The 7,052-nt window shown below is 42.0% G+C and overlaps 1 protein-coding gene across 4 annotated transcripts in view; it reads right to left on the reverse strand.

Annotated features, from left to right (window-relative positions):
* The window catches only part of LOC121574073 (zinc finger MIZ domain-containing protein 1-like), a 194,746-nt gene extending 191,218 nt beyond the window's left edge, over positions 1-3,528 (reverse strand). For all 4 annotated transcript variants that reach the window (XM_045206855.1, XM_045206844.1, XM_045206853.1 and 1 more), the window contains exon 1: positions 3,303-3,528. The gene's annotated coding sequence lies outside the window, so the exon portion shown is untranslated. The remainder of the gene's footprint in view (positions 1-3,302) is intronic.
* Positions 3,529-7,052: the final 3,524 nt, after the last annotated feature.

Below are 7,052 nucleotides of genomic sequence, written 5' to 3' on the forward strand. Positions count from 1 at the left end.
ACATGAAATTGCTAGACAACCTGTTTGTGTTGTGCTTATGTTTGCAATAACCTAATGTTACTGTTACAACAGAAAAATAACTACGTTTGTTCAAACTGTTTTGTGTACAACCGGCAGCAGAGTCACGAAGTGACTGAGCAGCAGCTGATATTTTTTGCAACAGCAAGTCGAGTTCCAGCTAATGCTGCATAAACAATTCAAATCAAATGGAATTACGACCAGGAGACTATGACGCAGTCAAATGAATCAATAACCTTTTGGAGAGAGAGAGAGATAATACATTAAATGAAGTGAACACTGAGTGAGTCTGATGCAGTCAAATTATAATGGAACACTTCAGATATGAAGTAATATGTCCAAATGAAGTAAACCTCCATGCAGTTGAGATTTTCCTAATATGAAGCACTGACAATGTGGTCTGTGGGGGAAGTATTTTTTACATATTTCTCTACTTGGAGATATTTTCCCTGTCGTAAATTTCTAGAATATACAAAAGGCAAATTGAAGCATGAAAACAACTGTGATATGTTCAACAACACAGAGAACCACACAGAGAGAATCTGACAGACAGAAACAAAGGTTGTCTTCTGCTATGGGACAGACAGACAGACGGATACGAGGGGAGTGGGTGGTATATGGGCTGACGGCAAGATACAAGCAGACAGAGAATCCATGTCTAGTGAGTCTGATTGAACACCAGCCAACAATTTCATAACACTCCACAAAAGAACACTAACAGTAAGGTTTAAAGTCAAGCTGTCATAGCAGTGATTAGTGTAGTGCAGATTCTAAATGCTTAGCTCTGCTCAGCTCTACGCTCTGATGCTGTGGGTGGGGAATTTGAATAGATAGAAAAGGAAGAAGCATGGAACTACTATGGATCTATGATTGAGTGAGGAGCAACAGCAGTGTATACATTAGAGCTGGACAATATTGACAAAAACCCATATTGTGATAAATTGCCTGAATTTATGCAATAACGATAAATAGAAAAATAGGTTTATAACATTAATTTGCACCTGTTTTTTTTTAAATATATTATCCTTTAAACTACTACTACTAGTTTGATGGTTGTAGCAATCAATTGTCCCATTAACAATCACCCATATTACCAAACTTATTTCATTTTAAACTTCACATTTCTCTAGTATAGGCAACTTATCATAAAGAACGATATCAGCAAAATGCTTGCAATAAGTGATCGGTATGGTCAGTGTCAATAATTTTGGGTTTATCGTCCCAGCTCTAATATACATTTCCTGACTACTGAGGCTGTGGGTGGGTCAACCGATTTCTTAGTGAGGAGCAACAGAATCATAATACACATACATGCCTAGTTCCAATATGCATATGGTTAATTTCCTTGTTTCGTTTCATTGTCTCCTTTTCTCCACTGCTCCACTCACCCACACAGATAGCCCATAAACACAGCATTGATTCCAATTGTATTGATTGGCTTCCATTCCTTGTCTGCTTTCCTTCATGACTGCTGATAGATGAAAAGGGTGGATGGATGGGCTTCCCTCATACAACTTTCACCTGTTAACTTGACTGACCAGTGAGATAGGGTGTGTATGGTGTGATGCTTTACTCCCACTTTATAAGTGTTGTTAACTTCGTTACACTGAGTCAGGTTAACTGTAATCTGTAACTAATGTGTGTTATTAACACATTGTTACACGCTGCATCTATTAATCAATTATAAACCTAAAACATTCCAGTTTTGTTCAGGACAGCGACAACATGGTACATATTTTCATGTTGCAACTGTGATTATTGTACATTAAATTACCTATATCCTAACATAAACACAAACCATTCATGTGCAGTGATTCTATAATAGCCAATAGCCCTGTAGGAGTAGGAGCTTCGCTGAAGTGGGATCTATCTGATTACTTAACCATGCCCCTTTACATTTTTACACATTTACTTTAGTTTATTTAGTAAATATTTTCTTAACTCTATTTCTTGAAATAAAATGTGATATCTGAAGTGAAATCACACATTCATACTTTCCCTCCCTCCCTTCCTCTCTCTGAACTACCGCAGCCGCTCCAACTCGTGTTTCCTCCAACTCCCCTGCCTCACTAACGAGAGAGGAAATGGGTATTCTCTCCCTCCCTCTCCTCCCGTTCGTTCAGTGCAGTCTACAGGTTTTTTTCCGCTGTGACTTGGCTGCTCTCTCTCTCCCCCCTCATGGTCCGAGTGGAGAGGGTAATGAAAGAGAAGCCAGTGCTGCTCCCTCCTCTTCTCTCTCCCACCCACCCGCAGGCCCGCCCGCCGCTGCCCTGGCTGGCCTCACATCCAGACGGAGGAATTTATCGGGGAGGGCTCGCCAGAGACGCCGCCGCCCGCTGCACACACAGCGGCCCAACCATAAGAGCTAAACTCTTGTCTCTCAGCTCCACTTTTGGCCGTATAATAACGCCGTCGGGCAGGCTGTTGAAATGAATCCGTCTACCACAATAAATGGCACATTTGTGCATGTCTGATAGAAAAAATAAAATGCAAGATAGAAAGGTTATTTTAACAGTGCTATAATAACCTATGCGGGGCACGGACAGGCTACAAAGAATAGTTAGAATACATCTTGCGAGCGGGAGATACATAGGCCTTCATTGTAACACTGTAAGAACATGCCAAAACAGCAAACGGCAAGTCTTTGTGGTAGGCTAGTATTATTACAACAGGTAAGCTATTAGAAAGCAGTCAAGTCAGTCCAGCCTTGTTTTGCTTACTGAACTATTGACATACCGGTACATTCCAAGATTAACATTCCCATCTCCTCAGGGAGCTGATTGACGTAAGTTGTTTACCAACAATCAAACAGCCTTCTCTAGCTATTTTACAAACCCATAAACATGCACATACACCCATGTGAAATCATGCACCCCATCATCTCTCTACAGACGAGCATGCACCTCCGTATCTCGTAGCTAGCTAGGCTACCTCGTCTCACACTATGTTAAAGTGACTTGAGGATAGGACATTGCTCAATGTAGGCTAAGCGCATGCACAGACCAGATCTAGCTAGACGGATTTATTCCTAGGCAGGCTCGGACACAATAGGAAAATCCACTATCCAGTTTAGGCTAAATATAACGGCTAGTTCTGTTCTGATTCTCTGGCTTCTAGGAGGTCAGTCTATTGTTAGCGCTGGGGTCGAGTCTGGGCAGCGAGAAGCGAACCCATCCAAGGCAGTAATGACCACACACAAAACCATGTCTCCCTGTGCAACCAACCCACGGCAAGGTGTGATAGAATAGCCTACGATACCGAAACAACCAAGGAACGGAACTTACTTTTAGCTTGGAACCTCGGCTAGGAGAAGAAATCCACTTTGTTTTCCCGAATCTCGTGTATACTGCGTTCCTTTTCACTTTACAAATACAAGAAAAATGCGCCCACTGTACGGTTGGTGTGTGTGAGTGACTAAATCAACTACCGTACAGAGCCACAGCAAGTTGAAGTGTCAAATTACACTGGCTGTTCAGTTACCACAGAGCGAGCCATGCTTCGCGGCTGCTGACAAAATGTGTCCCAGATCAGGTGGTGGGAGCGATTTAGGAATACTCCGAGAGTGACAGACCGGCCATACAGAAGGCTATGAGATACTGTAAACCTCTGAACGGACGGGAGTGAAATCATTTGGCCACCGTCAGCGTTTGAATTTCGAATTTTAGACCAACTGAATACATTATTTAAATACTTCTAAGCTGTTGAAATCAAATCACTCAAAAACGTAGTAGGCTAATAGCGCTGATAATACACAAATCAATACCAATAGCCTATGCCTTTGTAATAATAATAATAATAATAATAATAAAACACTATTCACAGTATTCATAATAATAATAATAATAACCATAGCCTAATTGAAATAATAATAATAATAAATAATAATAATAGGCTAATATAATAAATAGGCCTAATGGCATATTATTAAAATAAACATTTTTGTCATTTAGCAGACGCTCTTATCCAGAGCGATTTAGAGTTAGTAAGTGCATACATTTTCATACTGGCCCCCCGTGGGAATCGAACTCACAACCCTGGCGTTGCAAACGCCATGCTCTACCAACTGAGCTACACGGGACTACAGGGGACAACAAATTATTATTGTTGTTATGATTAGGCAATTTTTTTTCTTCCACCTCCTCCTCCTCCTCATCATCGTCATCTCTGAACAACAACATGGTTGATAGCCTATCTTGTACATGTCATATCCGTTCTCAGTAGGCTATAGAGAGCCAGAGCACCATGCAGCGCTTCGGGAAGTATCAGGTTCCGTATTTTGCGAGTCTCCGGTCTCCAATGGAAGCTACGGAATAACAAAGACATGTTTGAGAGTCGAGCAGCGAGCAGGAGCGGCTACAGCGGTAGACTTGGCTGAGCGGTGACGTCAAGGAACAATGTGGCTTCCACTAGTTACCACATCCACAAAGTCAAAATTAGCTAGGCCCTATATCGTAAAAATTCATAAAAACTAAAATTAGTTTTTTGCTCTTCATTTAAGGTTAAGGTTGGGCATAAGGATAGCAGCTGGTTAAGGTTATGGTTAGGTTTAAAAAAAAAAAAAGTATAGAAATGGGCGAGGTTTATACCTTTGTGGCTGTGGTAACTAGTGACGACCGAACATTGTCTACGCACCGACACACACGCGCGCACAAACATGAACGAATGCACACATGCGCGCAAACGAACGCACACACACACACACACACATACACACACACAGAGAGAGAGAGAGAGAGCATGCAGACTCTTCTCAGCTTGTGAAGCACAGCTGAACTGCCCGGAGGGAGGGCCGAGCACTGCCGAAGCTGGAACAGTGCATCAGATAGAATCACTCACTTCTCATGCTGTGCTTGTTTCTCTTCCTCCCTCCCTCTCTCCCTGCCTGTCTCTCTCTCTCCCTCCTTCCTTCCTTCTCTCTCTATCTCCACAAGTCATGCAGTGTTGCAGCATTGGACTTCCACATAGTGCTTAATTCTTGTAATAGTTGTTATACAAGCAGTCAGTACATTTAAAGTTAATAGTCATGTAATATTATATAATGAGTCATGTAATAAGACCTTGCAAGTAAAAAAATGAAGGTTCTTACATGGTTCTTCCTCAGCTCTTAATGTTCCTTGGATAACTATTGCCCAATAAATAACCTTACAGTTAAGTGTGGGATTCTTGACTTGGCATCTACGGTTCTTCAGAATTCTAAATGGTTCACAGCAAATTGGCCAGTGTTAACTACTGTAGATTTTTCAGTGTAACATTTCTAGTGTTGATATATATTAATGACAACATATTCACTTAGGATCTCACTTGGTGAAGGCCACAGGACTGAAAATGAATGAATGCAACAACCATGTCTCTGTCACTAGCAAACACAGTGGTAGTGGTAACTCTAAAATTCACTCAAAAGGCACCCTGGGAAATATGCAAATACTATAAGGCTTAAAACCCTACAGTAGGACTCTGGTCCATGCGATCCGGAACATTAGAACGTCCCTACCCCATTGAAGCTGAAATGTTAAATGGTTAAGGTAAGGGTTATGGTTAGGGTTAGGTAAGGGTTATGGTTAGGGTTAGGGTTAGGGTTAGGGTTAGGGTTAGGGTTAGGGTTAGGGTTAGGGTTATGGTTATGGTTATGGTAAGGGTAGGGGTTCAGGTTACGGTTAGGGAATTCAACTCTGGTCCTGGAGGGCCGAAACATTTCTGGTTTTGGATTTTTGCATGGTTCTTCAATGGCATCGCTCTCAACAACCCTATTAGGTTCTAACTTGCACCTTTATTTTTAAGAATGTGGTTGAGCGTGAATGTTGAATAAATAATATCAGATAATACATATCGTTCCAATAATGTTATCATAGTAATTTCTCATAACAGTACATATAAATTATATTAGTCTAACTTAAAAATAATCACTTGTTTTTATTTGATAAACTTTTATAAGACATCAAATGGACTTTTAAAGTTACTATTTTGTACAAATCAAGGGTATTTTTTCAAAGATGTTATCAATGACTCAGATAGTGAAGTACTACAACAGCAGAATGTGCTCCAATAGGCAGTTCCTCTAGAGTTGGTGATTGATTTAAACGGTACTTCAGGTTTAAATTCTACCCCTTCGCACTACACGACAGGGTTTGACACACACACACGTGTGCGCGCAAGCACACACACACAGGGTTTTCTGTTAAAAAGTAGTCCCCCTGGTGGGCTGTAAAGGGTGAGAGCAGGAAGAGAGAGAAAAGAGAGAGCAGGGCTAAGAACTCTCAGGAGAGTACAGAACACAGACTATAAAGAGTGTTAGGACCCTATTTGGATGGCTTTTTGGATGATGTAGTTGTAATTTTAAATAATATATAAATATTATACAAATCCAGGTTCTGAAATATTTTAGATTAAACCTCTCCTCTGCCACGTGTACACACATACTGACCAACAGCCATCGTTAGCCTCCCTCCTTCAGTGTTAGAGACAGTAATGTTCTGGGGGTCTGGGAGCTGGAGGCTGGGGGTCCACCCCACCCAGGCAGTAATATCATGGGGGCTTCACTCCACCCAGGCCTGGTTGTCACAGAGCAGAGGGTCTCAAGGACACCCTGGCCTCCCAGTCGGGACAGGAAACACACAAACACACACACACACACAGGACAGAACTCCTCTCCACACAGGCTGACAGGGATAAATGTGGAGGCTGACATCACCAGCTCCGACCGGCAGTCAGTCATTTTTATTACGGGGGTGTTTCTTAGAAGGAGATTGTGTTCGTTATAAAAGAGAGAGAAAGAGAGAGAGAGAGAGAGAGAGAGAGAGAGAGAGAGAGGGAGGGAGAGAGAGAGAGAGAGAGAGAGGGGAGGGGAGAGAGAGAGAGAGAGAGAGGGGAGGAGAGAGAGAGAGAGAGAGAGAGAGAGAGAGAGAGAGAGAGAGGAGGAGAGAGAGAGAGAGAGAGAGAGAGAGAGAGAGAGAGAGAGAGAGGGGGGGGAGGAGAGAGAGAGAGTTAGTGAGAAAGGTTTGAGGACAATGTTCAATGTCAGAGTGGTCTTGCTGTGA

Source organism: Coregonus clupeaformis, chromosome 1, assembly GCF_020615455.1.
Source record: "Coregonus clupeaformis isolate EN_2021a chromosome 1, ASM2061545v1, whole genome shotgun sequence".
NCBI lineage: Eukaryota > Metazoa > Chordata > Actinopteri > Salmoniformes > Salmonidae > Coregonus > Coregonus clupeaformis.